This window comes from Canis aureus, chromosome 4 (assembly GCF_053574225.1).
Source record: "Canis aureus isolate CA01 chromosome 4, VMU_Caureus_v.1.0, whole genome shotgun sequence".
Taxonomy (NCBI): domain Eukaryota; kingdom Metazoa; phylum Chordata; class Mammalia; order Carnivora; family Canidae; genus Canis; species Canis aureus.
In genome coordinates, this window is record NC_135614.1 from 37582241 (window position 1) to 37601938 (window position 19698).

A 19698-nucleotide genomic window follows, 5' to 3' on the forward strand; every position below is an offset into this window, starting at 1 on the left:
GGAAACATTGAATATTCAGGGATAAACCTTTCTTCTCCCAGTGGGTTTTTGATGTTCTCTTCTGATGACCCCAGAAAGGGGTTCCCAAGAGAGGGTTGCATGGACCGACAGACTCCCCTTCTTCACATTCAAGTTCTTCTTAGCAGTCTCCTGAGGGAGAAAACTGGGGGCATCATTCCCCCCACCCTGCTGCATCCTCCCATAGATTCCCATCTGATCCTTTTCACAAACACAGTTAAATCTTCAAAGTGTCATCATTTCCACACTTGATTTTTAGCACCTACTCTTGACTGGCATCCTAACAGCATGGTTTCATTAAAATTCTGCAAGGACATATGCCAGCTGACATATTTATGTCACTCCTATCTTTAAATCCATATAGTGCTTCCAGTTCCTAGGAAAATAAATTTCCCCTGCTACCAGACCATGGACTAGACTCCCATGGATCACATCAAGTCACTGCTTTCTTCTTAAGCCTACCTCTCCATGTTCCCAGTAAGTGGTCTTCAGGGTTGTGACATGGTACTTTCCCTTCTCTACCAACCTTGTATTTAGAAAGTTCTTCCCTGTGAGCTATTCTAAACCTCTTCTGTTTTTACTATATATCGCTTTAAAATTACATTTACTAAAAAATAAAAAATAAATAAATAAATAAATAAAATAAAAATAAATAAATAAATAAATAATATTACATTTACTTGAGAGGGGTGAGGAGAAGGATGGAACCTAGCAAGACTGCCTAAAAGAGGCACTTTTTTTTCTTTTAATTCCAGTGTAATCAATATACAGTGTTATGTTAGTTTCAGGTGTACAATATAGTGGTTCAACAGTTCCATATATTACTCAGTGCTCATTGAGATAAGTGTACTATTCATCCCCTTCACCTATTTCACCCATCCCCCTTCCCCTCTGGTAACCAACTGTTTGTTCTCTAGAGTTGAATCTGACAAAGAAGATATGTACCTATACACAATGGAATATTACTCAGCCATAAAAAAGAATGAAATCTTGCCATTTGCCACAACATAGATGGAGCTGGAAAGTATAATGCTAAGCGAAATAAGCCAATTGGAGAAAGACCACTATCATATGATTTTATTCATGTGAAGAATTTAAGAAACAAAATAGTGAACAAAGGATAAAAAAAAGAAAAAAAGAAAAGAAAAGAAAAGAAAAAGCGACAAACCAGAAAGAGGTACTTCTCTTTCCTCATTCACAGCATGAGAGCAAGTACTCCAGAAGTTACACAATACCTTTGCTGAACTATTGTGTTCACATTTGGGGGCTGAACTTTTTTGGGTTTGAGAGATGGTTTCAGGATGTTCCAGATGTTTTTAAGGCACACATCTTGTAAAAATACTCATTTAAATGTTAAAACTCTATGGCTTAAGAGAGCATGTCAATTTATATTTTTCCTGTATGTACTGAATGTATTAGTGTTTGATGCTTCAGGTAATGATCAGGTTGTTCTATGATGACATGACATGGATAGGAAGAAGTAGAAGAGTACAAACTATTTGATAGCATCTTCCAGAGAGTCTATTTTTATGATTTTCAAATACAAACACTGCCTCACATGACCCCAATGCTTCCATTATTTCAACTTTTACTATGATTACTGCCATTATTACAGTGCTTCACAGTTGCTTAGTAAAATCTGTAACAGTCGAAGCACCAAGAGACCAAGATAGCTTTCTAGTACCACCTTGTGGCTAACCCACTAATACTCATTTTAAACTGTACTACATACCATCTTAGATTGGTAGATACATACATAAAGTACTAGCAAAATATACAATTTTTGATGCCTATATAATTATGTATGTAACAAATGAGAGAGCAGGAAGAAATTTTACGATTACTTAAACCTTAGGTGATAGGAACCAATTTATTCCACATACGCACAGGACTTAATTTCTCTCTAATTAACATAATCTCAGTTAATTCAGGGGCCCCCTAATCCATCCATTGGCTTGCTTCTCAGTTCTGGAGGATTTAAAGGGTGTCAAGTTATCGGGAAGTGTGGGAAGGGGTTTCTGATCCTTGGTTGTCAACTAACATAAGTCACTTCTGTGTCCTTCATTACTGTGTCCTTCACTGCCAGCCGCAAGACACCTTCAGGTCTGGTGTATAAATGCTGATTCTGGACCCCTCCTGCTGCTCTACACCACATTGAACCCCACCTGCCTACGCACACCACACCACCATTCTTTCATGGACTCTCTGGGACTTCACCTGGGGAAGCAACACATGTCATTCTGTTCTAGGATCTCCCAAATCATCCAGAGTTTGTGTTTTTTTTTCTTCTAGAAGGGCTCAGGCTCCTTTTTAGTGACTCATGGGCATGTTAGTACCTGACTCCTTCCTCTCCCATGTGTCCCTTTATCTCCCAACCTACAGCCCCTGAAAACCATTCTTCTACTCTGTTTCAGTAAGTTTGACTTTTTTATTTTTTTTAAACATTCTACATATAAGTAATACTAGGCAGTATTTGTCTTTCTCTGTCTGGCTTATTTCACTTAGTATAACACCCTCTACTTTCATCCATGTCATAGCAAATGATAGGATTTCCTTCTTTCTTAAGGTTGAATAATATCCCATTGTATATAAAGAGAGAATACATATATCACATTTTCTTGATCTGTTCATTCATTGACAGACACTTAAATTGTTTTCATACCTTGGCTATTGTGAATAATGCTGCAATGAACATGAGAGTAAAGATATTTCTCCCAGGTAATGGTTCCATTTCCTTTGGATATATACCCAGAAGTGGGAAAGCTGGATGATCATATGGTAGTTCTAGTTTTAATTTCTTGAGGAACTTCCGTACTATTTTTTCCATTAAGAAACTATACGACTGAGCTAACAGACCACACCACAGAAAAGAAGCAGGCCTCTCCACAGTGGATCAATTTGTTCATATTTGGGAAAGACCCTGAGAACTAGATAGGATACTGAGAACTAGGTAAGACAGGTCTTGATGGCCTACAGCTCCCCAAGCCTTCAGAATCAATGCCTAGCCTTCCATTTCTCAAAGGAGGGCCTGTCTCCTCACAGGCAAGAAGGATTGATCTGGGCCATGTTCTTTGCAAACTACAGAACATTGTGTATTGGCAATGCTGGGATCTGAGACTTACCAGCCCAAATTGATGCCATTTCCCTTACATCCTCCCCTCTGGCCTGGCCTATGGGGATCTAGAACTAGGATACCCCCAGATTTCCTCTCCTAGAAGCAGGTACATGTGCTCACTGGAAGCTGATTCCTCTAGAAACTTCTGATCCATCAGTATAGCCCCTCAGGGCAGCTTCACCATCACCTACCTCCTAGTCTCCCCAAAAGTGCCAAATCGGCCTTCACATCGAGTCCATCCAATTTGCCCTCCTCTATATTGGCAAGTTAGTGAGTGTGGCAGGCAAGAGGTCCACCATCTCAGGCCTCAACATCTCAGTCCCTGGGGTGAGAAGGGTACAGCAGTGCCTACTGAGGAGGGCTGGGGCTTTACAGGAAGTAAGTACACAGGATGAGGATGAGAGGGAACCTTGAGAGGGAAACTTTGAGAGGAAATCCCTTATTTCCTGCCATCCCTAGGGTAAAGACCAAGCTTCCATAGCGCGAGATTCAGAGCTCTTCTGCATCTCAATGCTCCCAGGCTCTCCATTGTCGCCTCCCACCAACACAGAACTTCTAGCCTGTCTCAAATACTGAGTTAGACCTCTGTTTCTAACATGTTGTCTCATCCCTTCTGTCTTTTGAACATGAAACTCCATGCAGGCAAGATCCTGATCTGGTGTTCAGCACCTGGATGGAGCAGGGCCAGTCCCCAAGTCATTGAGCGTAAGGAACTGAACTGCCAGTTCAGGTCCACACTGGGGCATGGAAGCTGGGTTTCTGGCAAGTGCATGGAGCCAGAGCCCCTCACCACCATCTTTGGCTTCCCTGTTCCCCAGACCATTCACTTGGACATGCAGTTGGGTGAATGCACCAATGATTATGTGGAATTTACGGCCAACAACAAGCTGACCTGGCAGCATCTGTGCATGCAGTAGCCAGTAGAGCAAGTGGAGTAGACAGAGCAGATCCAGAAGGAACAGGAGTACTGGAGGGTGAGGGGCTTGGCTGCCCCAGTTGGGACAAGGAATGTGTAACCTCACAGAGAGTGAGTCTTCCAGCTCTTGGAGGAGAAGGACGATTCAGTCCTAGCCAGGTACCTTTCTGGCAGACCAATAAGAGCACCAATCAGTGAGTGTCATTGTGGTCCATTCTACAGACCTTCATCCTTGTGGCCATTGGCATCTGGCAGATGCAGCACCTCAAGTGCTTCCTTAAGCCAAGAAGCTAATGTAGATAAGCCCCAGAGACCTAGCATCCACTCACTATCCTTCTTTTGACTGATGAGAAGTGGCTTGGCCTGGAAAGGCTCTTGGCTTTCCCTACCGCTCCCAACCCCACAGGGTTTCCTTGCTACTTGAAGGGGGACAGAGGACCTCTTTGAACTGGTTCCTCAGCCAGCACTGGGGAGAAGATGGGTTTCCAATTGGAGATACTTGGATGGAAGAAGCTGTGAGCTCCTTTGTGACTCCATGATGCTAAGGAAGAAAGGTATAAGGGTGCTCCCAACCCCTGTGTTAAACAGGATGGATAAACTGTCCCAAGACGGAGAAATAAGAGTGAAATTAAACTGCATGCTTTCTAACCTAAATATTTATTCCTCCTTCTCTGCAATTCATTCTGGTATTTTATGTGTCTAACCAGATATTAACATGAAGCCCTTCATACAGTGGTGGGAGACTGATCCCAAAATGATTGGGATGAAGGGATGTGTCCCCAGAAGCCTTGGCAGCATGTGGAGAGCCCTTTCCAGAAAAGTCCAATTTGGGCCCAGCTTTTGGATAACCTGAGTGTTTTTGATGATCCTATGACTGTCTCTGGGTTCTGGACAGATTTGTGTCATTCCTGTTACCCTGACTTCTGGGTTTTTCCAGATCAGATGAGCATATTGGTTTTCCTACCATTTTTCAGTCAGTCTTGGTCCCTATAATGTCATTGGTTAAATTTTTTCAGGAGATGCTTGCTTCTATAGCATTCTAAATTACTGTTTCCATTATATTGAGCATACCCTGTACTCAACCTTCACATGCACATACAAGTGTATATGACCAGGCATCCATGCCCCATTGCTTCTGCCTTATCTTATCCAAATTTTAGCCTGTACAAAGCCTGTACTGGTTGCCCTTTTGGAATATAATCATCTCTCATTTGATTTGGACATTTTCTGTTATAAGGAAATTCACTGGTTGGCACCTTCAACAAAATCAAGTCCAAAATGTCAAGGCCAAGGATGTCATTAAAAGGAGATTCCATGGAACACCTGGGTGATTCAGTGGTTGAGCATCTGCCTTCGGCTCAGGGAGTGATCCTGGAGTCCCAGGATCGAGTCCTGCATCAAGCTCCCTATATGGAGCCTGCTTCTCCTCCCTTTGCCTGTGTCTCTCATGAATACATAAATAAAAAAAAAAAAAGGAGATTCCACATGAGGAGGGGAGTCATGACAGCCCCAGCTCCTGGCCCCTGAGAGACTCACATTCCCCTGGGATATTCATGAGGGATGACTGCAAGCCTTGGAATTGCTGCCCTTTTGTAGATATAGCTACAATTAGTCTCTGAAAGTATCCATAAGACTTACCTGAAGTCTCAGGAGGAGATGTGGAAACCATTGGAGAGTAACTTCTGATCAGAAAATGTGACCTAAAAAAAAAAAAAAAAAAAGAAAAGAAAAAGAAAATGTGACCTTAGGGTTCATTTCCCTCACTCAAAGCCAAGAGTGGGGTGTTCTGCTCTCCACTGCAAAGGAAATACAGTGACCCAGATAGGCATATCCTTGCCCACAGAGCCTGTAGTCCAACACCAAATGAGGCAGGAGATTGAACAAGTCATAAGGGTGATGCACGTTTCTGAGAATGGCACAGGCCCGGGGAAACATGACGGGAGTCCTAGCCTAGTCTAGATGGTCAGGAAGGTCTGATTTTTAGAACGAAGACTCATAATAGGAGTTAGCTGAAGGAAAACTCTTCTGGTCAGAGGATAGAGCACATAAGGAAACCCTAAAGTAAGATGATTTTTTAGCAGAAACTTTGCAGGTCAGAAGAAAGTGGCATGATGTATTCAAAGTGCTGAAAGGGAAAATCTCCAGCCAAGAATACTCTACCCAGCAAGGCTATCATTCAGAACAGAAGGAGAGATAAATGGTCTCCCAGACATACAAAAGTTAAAAGAATTCATGACCACTAAACCAGCCCTATAAGAAATGTAAGGGAGAATCTGTGAGTGAAAAACAAGAACCTTAAGTAAGACTAAGAAAAATAGGAAGCACAGAAGCAGCGAAAATAACTTTATCTGTAAAACTCAATCAAAAGAAGCATAAAATAAAAGGATATAAAATATGATAATGAATATCTCAAACATGAAGGAAAGAGGAGTAAAGCATGAGTAAAGAATGAGTTCAGGGGCAGCCCCGGTGGCTCAGTGGTTTAGTGCCACCTTTGGCCCAGGGCCTGATCCTGGAGACCCAGGATCCAGTTCCACGTCAGGCTCCTGCATGGAGCCTGCTTCTCCCTCTGCTTGTATCTCTGCCCCCTCACCCCTGTCTCTCATGAATAAATAATTTTTTTTTAAATCTTTAAAAAGAGAGAAAAAAGAATGAGTTCAAAAATAAGTGACAGCTTAATATAAATTGCTATATGTGGAAGATGTTATATATAAACTGAATGGTAAAAATAAATAAATAAATAAATAAACTGAATGGTAAGCACAAATAAAAAAATAGTAATAGATATACAAAAAATAAAGAGTAAGGAATGCAAGTGTATCACTAAAGAAAATCAGCAAACCATAAAAGAAAAAGAGAAGGATCAAAGAAAAACTACAAAAACAACCGCAAAATGGATATATATATACCAACAATTTCTTTGAATGTAAATGGACTAAATTCTCCAATCAATCAAAAGACATAGGGTGACAGAGTTGATAAAAAACAAACAAACAAAAAAAAAAAAACAAAAAACAACAAGACCCTCTATATGCTCCCTACAAAAGATTCATTTCAGGCCTAAAGACACCTGCAGATTGAAAGTGAGGGGATAGAAAAAACATTTATAATGCAAGTATATAAAAATATACATATATATATATAATGTAAGTGTATGTCAAAAGAACTCCAGAGTAGCAATAGTTTTATTAGGCAAAATAGACTTTAAAACAAAGTCTGAAAAAAGTAGAGACACTTGGGTGGCTCAGTGATTGAGCATCTGCCTTTGGCTCAGGGCATGATTCTGGGGTCCTCGGATCGAGTCCCATATTGGGCTCCCCACAGGGAGCCTGCTTCTCCCTCTGCCTATGGCTCTGCCTCTCTCCCTGTGTCTCTCATGAATAAATAAATAAAATCTGTTTTAAAAAATAAGTTTAAAAAATTAAAAAACAAATTCTGTAAAAAGAAACAAAGGACATTATATAATAATTAATAATAATAAACAATCTAACAAGAAGATATAACAGCTATAAATATACATGCACTCAACATGGGAGCAGCCAAATCTGTTAATAACAAACATAAAGGAACTAATTGATAGTAATACAACAATAGTATGGGGCTTCATGCTTAGCAAGGAGTCTGCTTGAGATTCTCTCTCTCCCTCTGCCCCCTCCCTGCCCCATGCTCTCTTATTCTTTAAAATAAATAAATAAGTATTTTTAAAAATAGTAGGGAACTTTTAACACCCCACTTGATCAATAGACAGATCATCCAAACAGAAAATCAACAAAGAAACAGTGGCTTTGAATGACACTGGAACAGATGGATTTAACAGATATATTCAGAATATTCCATCCTAAAACAACGGAATATACATTTTTTTCAAGTGTACATGAAACATTAGCCAGAATAGATAACATATTATGCCACAAAACAAGCTTCAGCAAATTCAAAAAGATCGAAGTCATACCATGAAACTTTTCTGACCACAAAGCTCTGAAACTAGAAGTCAACCACAAGAAAAAAACTGGAAAGACCACAAATATACAGAGGTTGAATAACAAGCTACTAAACAATGAACAGGGGGCTGCCTGGGTGGCTCAGCAGTTGAGTGTCCACCTTTGTCTCAGGGTGTGGTCCCGGGGTCCTGGGATGGAGTCCCACATCAGGCTTCCTGCGTGGAGCCTTCTCTCTCTGCCTATGTCTCTGCCTCTCTCTATGTCTCTCATGAATAAATAAATAAAAATCTTTAAAAAAAAAAAAAAACAATGAATGAGTCAGCTAAGAAATCAAAAAGTACATGGAAACAAATGAAAATAAAAACACAATGGTCCAAAATGTTCGGATGCAGCAAAAATAGTTCTAAGAAGGAAGGTTATAGCAATACAGGCCTAACTCAAGAAACCAGAAAAATCTCAAATGAACAACCTAATCTTGCACCTAAAGTAGCTAGAAAAAGAATAACAAATGAAACCCCAAGCCAGCAGAAGGATGGAAATAATAAAGATTAGAGCAGAAATAAATGATATAGAAACTAAAAACCAATCGATCAATGAAACCAGGAGCTGTTTCTTTGAAAAGATCAACAAGGGGCACCTGGATGGCTCAGTCATTTAAGTGTTCAACTCTTGATCTCACCTTGCATCTCGGTATCAGGTTCATGAATTCAAGCCCTGCATCGTGGAGCCTACTTAATGAATGAAGGAAGAGAGAAAGAGGGAGGGAGAAAGGATCAACAAAACTGATAAACCTCTAACCAGACTCATTAAAAGAGGGGGGGGATGGGAGGGGGAGAGGACACAAAGCAGCAAAATCAAAAATGAAAGAGAAATAACAACCAACACCACAGAAATACAAGCAATTGTAAGAATATTCTGAAAAACTATATGCCAAAAAATTAGACAACCTAGAAGAAATGGATAAATTCCGAGAAACATATAGTCTATCAAAACTGAAGCAGGAAGAAATAAAAAATTTGAACAGATTACTGGCTCAGTGGTTGAGTGTCTGCCTTGGGCTCAGGTTGTGATCCCTAGGTCCTGGGATGAAGTCCCGCATCAGGCTTCCTGCAGGGAGCCTGCTTCTCCCTCCTCTTGTGTCTCTGCCCCTCTCTCTCTCTTTCTATGCCTATCATAAATAAATAAAAATAAATAAATAAAAAATACTCATTCTACTCAAACTATTCCAAAAATAGAAGGAAAACTTCCAAACTCATTCTATAAGGCCAGCATCACTCTGATACCAAAAACAGATAAAGACATCACCAAAAAAGAGAGAGAGAGAGAGCATTATAGGCCAATATCTCTGGTGAACAAAGATGTAAAAATCCTCAACAAAATACTCACAAACAGAATCCAATAATACATTTAAAAAATCATTCACCACGTTCAAGTGGGATTTATTCCCAGGATTCAGGGGTAGTTCAATATTTGCAAATCAATGTGATACATCACACTGATAAAAGATAAAAATCATATGATCATTTCAGTAGATGCAGAAAAAGGATTTGACAAAGTACAACATCCATTCACAATAAAAGCCCTTAACAAAGTAGGTTCATACCTCAATATAAGAAAGGCTATATATGGGGGCACCTGGGTGCCCCAGTCAGTTAAGCACCTAACTCCTGGTTTCAGCTCAGGTCATGATCTCAGGGTCATAAGACTGAGTCCCATGTTGGGCTCTGTGCTCAGTGAGGAGTCTGCTTGAAGATTCCTTTCTTATCTTCCAGGTTCTGCTGGCTCCAGGTGTTCTTTGGCTTGTGGTTGTGTCACTTCAGTCTCTTATGAGGAAGGAATGTGCCTCACCAAGCTATCCCTCAGCTCTGTTACTAACTTAATAGTAAAAGAAATAAAGATTTCTGGCTCTGTTGGGTCTTCATTCCTTCATGTCCACAACTGGCTGAAATCCTTGGATGGAATATGCCTTTCTAAATTGCCACTGTCTCCCCTCCTTTTTTTTTTTGTCTGTCGAGAACTTGCCTCTTCCCCAATGATTAACCCCAGAAGACCACCCTTTCCAGGGGGACCCTGTCCCTTACCCATGGAAGTGAGACCTTATCCTGACACATATTAATAGGGCAACAAGTCACAAATTACCACAATCTCCCCTCCCCCTTTTTGAATGTTTGGACTTTACTGGCAGTTGAGTTTACAACCACTACTTCAACCCATTCTTGTAGCCAAACAAAAAAGAAAATACATTCATTTATTCATCCAACAAGTATTTACTGTGCATGTATTTTGTGCAAGCCATTGTTCCAAGCTCAAGAGATGGACACAAATATAGATTATATTCTTTGCTCACAATTATTTATTCCCTTCTTGAGCATGGCATCCTAGCAGTAGAAGAATACATTCATGCCCTTTTTCTTGTGGCTTAGCAGAGCCTCCCAACAGAGTAGTGGGAGTATACTTCAAACAAAAAAGAAATTAAAAATAACTTGAAACAAATGAAAATGGAAACACAATTACCAAAACTTGTGGGATGCATCAAAAGCAGTTTGAAGAGGAAAGTTTCTAGTGATAAATGCCTTCACTAAGAAAAAAGAAAAATCTCAAACAACCTAACTTTACACTTCAAAAAAACTAGGGGGAAAAAAACCTAAGCCTAAAGCTATAGAAAGAAGGAAATAACAAAGATTAGAATAGAAATAAAGGAAATAGAGACCAGAAAAACAGTTTTTAAAAGATCAACAAAACTAAGCCGGCTTTTTGAAAAGATAAACTACATTTTTTTTTAGCAGAATTTTACTTTAATATGTGAAAAAAAAAAAAACACCCAAAACCCTAATAGGTTAAAACAAGTCAAACAACCACTCCACACAGATAAAACCTTCCAAAGGTCAACTGAAGTAATCCAGAGCTAAAACTGAATTGTGCAGATTTTCGATGAAGTCACCTGTCATGTAACACAAACAAAAGTCAATTATTTACACACTAGGCAAGCCCTCTAAGAAATGTGCCCCAAGAAGCATTAACCTTTGTTTTTCTGTGTGTGCCATCCTGAAGACTTGTACATTTTTTTAAGATAATTTAACCTTTTTAACAGAATGTGATCTCTACCAGGTGGTAATGCTTTGGTACTATTCATCTAGGACTGCTCATCCTAAAACTTGACATTTCCCCAAAGATCTGACTCTGCTTTAGAAGTTTCAATATAGATAAAAATCTTTTATCAAATATCAATATGGAGGTGACACAGGATGCAGCATATACAGTCAGGTTACCTCCCTGTATATTTAGAGATTACTCCTTCAAGGTATTTGCACCAGAGCTTAGTCTGTCCTGCTTCATATTCAGTAGTACAGGTTTGAATCATCAGAACCTTGGCAAGACCTTATTTTTTCAGAATTATTAACAACTACCTCTAGGGGCAAGTCCATGTCACTGAGTTATGACAAATTTATTATCATGAAGGAAAACAAGGATAGCCATCTTAAAAAATGCCCCAACCACTGCTTCTCAATATAGAAAGACTAAAACTACATACGTTTATCATACAACAAATCCCATCTCTGTCCCCTGAAATTCCCCTAGTTTCATTCATTAGAAGGGGATTAAAAAAAAAAAAAGACTTAAAGAGCACTTTACAGCAGCATTCAGCTTTCCTATGAAATACTCAGCATCTTAAATATTACGTACACTTCTTTTTTTCTTTCAGTAAGCTAGACACTGGCTTCAGAGTTTATGGAACTGGAGAAGAAATAACTCATTCAAAACTATTCTAGAAATTGTCTTTTGGCAGAATAGCATGTATCCAAGTTAAAAATAGGAGGGTTTTGTTGCTTTGTTTTCTTTCCAAAATTTAAATCATTTTTGTTCCCCTTCTACCTAAACCTCAGTCACCACTCCTGAGTGGAGATGGGCAGAGGCTCTGGCCCCTGCTCCTCCGGCTTCTCAGCAGCTGCTTTCTTGTTGCTGCAGCAAGGCTTGAATAGATGTGTGTCAATGAGGACTTCCCCAAAATGGCCTTTATAGATAATTCCACAACATATTTTCTGTCTTTTCCAGTATGTGAGATCTAAAAAGGAAAAAACCGGCGTTCTGTTAGAGCCAGAGGCCATCTCTGTGTCTGAGCCATCATCTGACTGGTTACTATAACAAGGAGATTGAGCTGGGGAGGCACTTGAGGTGGTACTATTATGAGCGGCAGAATTGTGACGTTTAAATTCCTTCTGTAGTTTACTGATCTGGTTGCTTTTTATCCTGTTTCCAGATAGAGTTTTCACTTTCTTTGGTTTCAAAGTAGTCTTCAGACTGGGTCCTGCCCTTGCATCTACCACATGATTCCAGGTTTTTTTTTTTTTTTTTTTTTTTGATCCTGCTGGCAACTTCTTCCATCTTTTCACAAGCAGGACACAGGCATTACAGATGTCTCCTGAACGAGTTTCATGCAACCCAAAACAGCTCTGGAAGTCCTTTTCTTTCTTTCTTTTTCTTTTTTTATTTTAAAGATTTATTTATTTATTTATTTATTTATGATAGACAGAGAGAGAGAGAAGCAGAGACACAGGCAGAGGGAGAAGCAGGTTCCATCCCGGGAGCCTGACGTGGGATTCGATCCCGGGTCTCCAGGATTGCGCCCTGGGCCAAAGGCAGGCGCTAAACCGCTGCGCCACCCAGGGATCCCTGGAAGTCCTTTTCATAGCGTTTACTGTCAGTGAATCGAGAACTGGAGGACTTCGCTCTGCAAATACAGCAGCCCTCTATACTTCAGTACATCTTTGGCTTGTGAAAACCAAACATCTTTTCTTCTGGGCAATAGTCTCCCCAAGGCAGCCGTTCCACGCGCAATAACGTTCCCGAGGTGCGGAGTGCACCCCAAGCCAACCACCCCCCGGCCAATCGCTCCCTCCTCCTCAACTGCCTTGTCTAGAAAGATTGTCTCCTGCAGTTCTGCAGTTGCTACCGCTGGCCGGGAAGGTGTAGATTCTGCTTTCCCTCTGACAAATAAACTAAATTGACAAACTTTTAGCTAGACTGAGAGAAGACTCATAAATGAAATCAGTAATGAAAGAGGAGATATCTGTGTGATATTATGTGTCTGATATCACAGAAACACAAAGGATCATGAGAGACAATGTTAAGAGAACACCAAAACAAGTGGACAATCTAGAAGAAATGGATAAATTTCTAGAAATATACAATTTACCAAGACTTAATTACGAAAAAATAGAAAATCTGAACAGATCAACAATGGGTAAGGAGATTGAATCAGTAATTTAAAATTTCCAAAAAAAGAAAGCCGAGGACCAGATAGCTTCACTGGAGAATTCTACTAAGCATTTAAAGAATAATTAATGCCAATACTCATTGAACTTCCAAAAAATTAAAGAGAAAGGAACACTTACTTCCCTTTTTTTTTTTTTTTAAGATTTTATTTATTTATTCATGGGAGACACACAGAGAGAGAGAGGCAGAGACACAGGCAGAGGGAGAAGCAGGCTCTGTGCAGCGATCCCTGGTCTCCAGGATCAGGCCCTGGGCTGAAGGCGGCACTAAACCGCTGAGCCACCAGGGCTGCCTGGAACACTTACTTCCAAATTCATTTTAAGAGGCTAGCATTACCCCAATACCAAAACCAGATAAGGGATAGTAAAGAAAGAAGACAACAGGCCAATATCTCTCATCAATATGAATGCAAAAATTCTCTTAAATATTAGCAAATATCTCTTAATTTTATCTCTTAAAATATTAGCAAATCAAATTCTACAGCACATTAAAAGTACCATATACTGAGGCACCTGGGTGGCTCAGTGGTTGAGCATCTGCCTTTGGCTCAGGACATGATCCCAGGGTCCTGGGATTGAGTCCCACATCAGGCTCCCCCTGGGGGGCCTGCTTCTCCCTCTGCCTATGTCTCTGCCTCTCTCTCTCTCTGTGTTTCTCATGAATAAATAAATTAAATCTTAAAAAAAAAAAAAAAAAGAACACTGTCATTATCTCAATAGATGTAGAAAAAGCATTTGACAAAATACAACATCCTTTCATGATAAAAACTCTCAATAAATTGGGCACGGAAGGAACATATGTCAGCATACATGACAAGCCAACAACTGACACTGTATTTCATGGTGAAAGGTTAAAAGCTTTTCCTCTAAATCAGGAACAAAACAAGGGTACCCCTCTCACCACTCCTAGTCAACATATACTGGAAGTGTTAGCCAGAGCAATTAGGCAAGGGAAAAAAGATATACAAATTGGAAAGGAAGAAGTAAAATTGTCTTTATAGATATAGCATATGTTATATATATTATAGATGTTATATATAAGAAATCCTAAAGGCTCCACAAAAAAAACTGTTAGAACTAATCAACAAATTCAGGGCTACCTAGTTGGCCCAGTCTATTAAGCATCTAATTCTTGATTCCAACTCAGGTCATAATCTCAGGGTTGTGGGATAGAGCTCCACACTTAGTGGAGAGTCTGCTTAAGAATCTCTCTCTCCTTCTCCCTCTGCCCCTCCCCACTGTGCATGCACTTTCTTCTAAAACAAATCTTTTTAAAAAAAAAACTAATCAAGAGATTCAGTAAAGTCGCTGGATACAAAATCAACATACAGAAATCAGTTTCATTTCTTTTTTTTTCTTTTTTTTAAAGATTTCATTTATTTATTTGAGAGAAAGCACAAGCAGGTGAAGGAGCAGAGGGAGAGGGACAAGCAGACTCCCCACTGAGCACAGAGCCAGACATGAAGCCCAGTCCCAGGATCATGACCTGAACCAAAGTCAGGAGCTTAACGACTGAGCCACCCAGGTGCCCTTCAGTTGCATTTCTAAATACTAACACTAAAATACCTGAAAAAGAAAGAAAATTACTCCATTCACGATAATATCAAAAATAATAAAATACTCAGGAATAAATTTAACCAAGGAGGTGAAGGAGTCACTCTGTACACTGAAAATTTTAAGACTTTGATGAAAGAAATTGAAGACACAAATAAATGGGAATGTGTCCTAAGTGTCCCATAGACTGGAATAATTAATCTTGTTAAAATTTCCATACTATCCAAGGCCATCTATAGATTTAATATAATCTTTATCAAAATTCTAAAGGGATTTTTCACAGAAACAGAAAAATAAATCCTAAAGTTCATATAAACCACAAAAGATTCCAAATAACCAAAGCAATCCTAAGAAAGAAGAGGGGTACCTGGGTGGCTCAGTTGGTTGAGTATCCAGCTCTTGGTTTGGGCTCAGGTCATGTTTTCATGGGTCCTGACATCAAGCCCCTCATGGGGATCTGCATTCCACAGGGAGTCTGCTTGGGATTCTCTCCCTCTGCCTCTCTCCCAAATCATGCACTTTCTCTCTCTCTCTCTCTCTCTCTCTCTCTCTCAAATAAATAAGTAAATCTTTTAAAAAGAAGAAGAAGAACAAAGCTGGAGGTATTACTCTTCCTGATTTCAAACCATACTACAAATCTATCATAATCAAAACAATATGATACTGGCATAGATACATAGACCAATAGAACATAATTGAGAGCCCAGAAATAAACCTTCACATCTATGGTCAACCAATATTTGACAAGAGCCCCAAGAATACTCAGTGGAAAAAAAGATAATCTCTTCAAGAAATGGTGTTGGGAAACCTGGATAATCACATACAGAGGAGTAAAATCGGACTCCTATCTTACCCCACTTGCAAGTTAACTCAAAATATATGAAAGACTTAAACATGTGACCTGAAACTGTAAAACTCCTAAAAGAAAACATAGGGGAAAAACCCCTTGACATTGGTCTTGGCAACAATTTTTCTGAGATGACACCAAAAGCACAAGCAACAAAATCAAAACTCGTAAGTGGAACTATAGCAAACTAACCTAAAAAACAGAACTCACTGAAACAGAGTAGAATGCTGGTTGCCAAGGATTGGTAAGAGGGGGTGGGAAAAATGGAGAGAAGTAGGTCAAAGAGTACAAACTTTCAGTTATAATAAGAATAAGTCCTGTGGATCTAAGGTACAAAATGGTGACTATAGTTAACAATATCTTATTATATACTTAAAATTTGCTAAGAGAATGGATCTTAAATGTTCTCACCACACACATAGAAAAGGTAGTTACATGAGGTGATGGATATATAAACTAACTTTATTGTGATTTCATTTCACAAAATAGATGTAAATGAAATCATCACATTATACACCTTAAACTAACACTTATTATTTGTCAATTACATCTCAAAGCTGAGGATGGGATGGCTTTAAAACTTTTATACATCAAGGGATACTATCAGGATAGTGAAAAGTCTGGGATCTAATATCCAAAACATATAAAGAATACTTACAGCTCCACAATAAAAAGAAAACCCAATAAAAAAAAAAAGGGCAAAGGATTTGAATAGAAATTTCTCCAAAGAAAATATACAAGTGGCCAATAAGCACACAAAAAGATGCTCAACATCATTAATCATTAAGGAAATCCAAACCATAACCACATGAGATACTAGCTCACACCTGGATGCTATAATTTTTTAAATAATAAATAACAAGTATTGATGAAGATATGGAGAAATTGGAACCTCATACATTGCTGGTGGGAATGTAAATAGAGCAGAAGCTGTGTAAAACAGCTTAGCAGTTCCTCTAAAAGGCAATAGAGGGTTACCATATGACCCAGCAATTCCACTCTTGGGTATTTATTCAAAGAATTGAAAAGATATGTTCACACAAAAACTTATACCTCAATGTTCATAGCAAAATAATTCCTAATAGCCCAGAATATAAATAAGCCAAATACCCAGTGATTAATGGATAAACAAAATGCAGTATATCCATACAATGTAATATTAGTCAATAATGAAGTAGTACTACATGCCACAGCATGAATGACCCTTGGAAACATTAAGCTAAGGAAAGAAGCCAGACACAAAAGGCCACATATTGTATGATTCCATTTATCTGAAACATCCAAAATAGGCAAATCCAATACAGAAAATAAATTAATGGTTTCCAGGGACTGGGAGTAACTGCTTAGTGGATATGTGGGTTTCCCTTTTGGGTGACAGAATGTTCTGGAATTAGGAAGTGACCATAACTGAACAATATTGTGAATATTCTAGAAACCACTGAGCTATGCACTTTTAAATGGCTAAAATAGTTAATTTTATTTCAATTAAATTTTATTAAATTAAATTTTATTTATTTTATTTCAATTAAAGAACCTATGCATTTATTATAATATTGTAATATTAAGGTAAACAACAACATGAGTAATAATGGTAATAGAACACCATTGGAAATAAACAGCATCACCTTTTGACTGAGCATTGGCAATTAATAGGAAAGTAGCCTTTCCTGAATGAGTTACATTCTAAGACAACAATTTTTAATTGATAAAGGAAAGTTCTTCCCTACAGAAATGTTCCAGCTAATAAATGTGGAAGAAATTATGTTAGAAAAAAGGAGTTAGAAAATGAATTAGAGGGGTGCCTGACTGGCTCAATCAGTGGAGTGGTAGGACTCTTGATCTCAAGGTTGTTAGTTTAAGCCCCATGTTGGATATAGAAATTACTTAAATATATATGTATATATATTTTTTAAAAAGAAAATGAATTCGAAAAATCACCATCTTGCAGCCACTACTGGAAAAATTGGGTCAGGCAATAATGAATGGATAAAGAAAAGTGGTACACATACACAATGGAATATTACTCAGCCATAAAAAAGAATGGAATCTTGCCATTTGCTATGACATGGATGGAGCTAGAGTGTATTATGCTAAGTGAAATAAGTCATTCAGAAAAAGACAAATACCATGTGATTTCACTCATATGTGGAATTTAAGAAGCAAAACAGATAAACATATGGGAGGGGGAAAAATGGAAAAAGAGAGGGAAGCATACCATAAGAGACTCTTAAAGATAGAGAAAAAGCAGGGTTGATGGAGGGAGGTGGGCAGGGAATAGGCTAGATGGGTGATGAATATTAGGAGGGCATTTGTTGTAATGAGCACTGGGTGTTATACGTAAGTAATAAATCACTGAATTCTACTCTTGAAACCAACATTACATGACATGTTAACTAACTAGAATTTAAATTAAAATTTGGAAAAAAAATAGAGTCAGGCAATGATCAGTAGATAAAGTCCTTAGATGAGAGGTTGATGGGAAACTTCATGGCAGAGAGATCAGATTAAACTCACTGATCCGGGATCCCTGGGTGGCGCAGCGGTTTGGCGCCTGCCTTTGGCCCAGGGCACGATCCTGGAGACCCGGGATCGAATCCCACATTGGGCTCCCGGTGCATGGAGCCTGCTTCTCCCTCTGCCTGTGTCTCTGCGCCTCTCTCTCTCTGTGACTATCATAAATAAATAAAAATTAAAAAAAAATAAAAAATAAAGATTAAACTCACTGATCCATTGTAGCCTATCTCAAAGCAGGACAGACCTCCATATGAGTTGCAATATGAAGCATACAGACCATTGATGATGTAATCTTGCTATAAAGAGTTAAATGTAGAGGCACCTGGTTGGCTCAGTCCATTAAGCAGCTGACTCTTGGTTTCCACTCAGGTCATGGTCTCAGGGTTGTGAGATCAAGCCCCACATTAGGCTTCGCCCTGGGTATGGAGCCTGCTTAAGACTCATTCTCTTTCTCTCTCTCTCTCTCTCTCTCTCTCTACCCCTCCCCAATCCCTCTCTTTCTTTCTCTCTCTCCCCCTCTCTAAAAAAAATTTAAAATTAAACTTGAATTTAATCAGGCCTCTAGTATCATTTCCATTTATAGATATTCAAGAAATCGAGGTGTAAGTTAAATGACACTCTAAGAAGGCAAGTAAACTATCTTTGGGTCTTCTAAAAAACACAGTTACACCAGGAATCTTGTGCAAAGGCTCTCAAGAGAAACCTGCAGGGAAGTGAAGGAGGCAGAGTAGGACAGGGAAAAGGACTAAGAATGAGTGGTTTCAGCTGAAACCTAGGCTTCTTCTAATTTCCCCCCCTGCTGCCACCAAAGCTCTGGAATGTGACCACCACCACAGGATTGGATCCCCCAAGACTTCAGTACCCCTGTGTCAGTCACTCACTGGCTGCCTGCCATGGTGAAGAAGGTATACTCAGGTTAGCCAAGAGCAATTCTCTAGAAGCAATTCTGAATAGGGGGCAGCTGTGAGCCCTTAGCAGCCAACATTCACTGCAGCCAGGAATTGGATGTGCCAGTAAGGGACGCTGAGCAGAGCTGCAATATTGCCTACTGTACAGACAGACTGAGAGCCATTCTACAGGATGATCAGTCATTGACTCAGAATAAAAGGGAGACTGCTTGCCATTAAAACAGACTTAAGGGCAGCCCTGGTGGCGCAGCGGTTTGGCGCCGCCTGCAGCCCAGGGTGTGATCCTGGAGACCCAGGATCGAGTCCCACATCGGGCTCCTTGCATGGAGCCTGCTTCTCCCTCTGCCTGTGTCTCTGCCTCTCTCTCTCTGTGTGTCTCTCATGAATAAATAAATAAAATATTTAAAAAAATAAAAAATAAAACAGACTTAAAGAGGGGTGCCTGGGTGGCTCAATTAAGCGTCTGCCTTCAGCTCAGGTCATGATCTCAGGGTCCCAGGATCGAGCCCTGTGTAGGGATCCCTGCTCAGTGAGGAGTCTGCATCTCCCTCTCCCTCTGCCCCTTCCTCCCACTTGTGCATTCTCCCCTCCCTCAAATAAATAAATAAAATC

The 19698-nt window shown here is 39.5% G+C and overlaps 1 long non-coding RNA gene and 1 pseudogene across 1 annotated transcript in view; both read right to left on the reverse strand.

The window, feature by feature from the left end:
• Positions 1-19698, reverse strand: part of LOC144312534 (uncharacterized) — a 181740-nt gene that overhangs the window by 160983 nt on the left and 1059 nt on the right. Inside the window, exon 2 of the long non-coding RNA XR_013378037.1 lies at positions 5688-5749. This is a non-coding gene — a long non-coding RNA (uncharacterized LOC144312534). The remainder of the gene's footprint in view (positions 1-5687; positions 5750-19698) is intronic.
• Positions 10908-12793, reverse strand: LOC144312524 (SIN3-HDAC complex-associated factor-like; annotated as a pseudogene).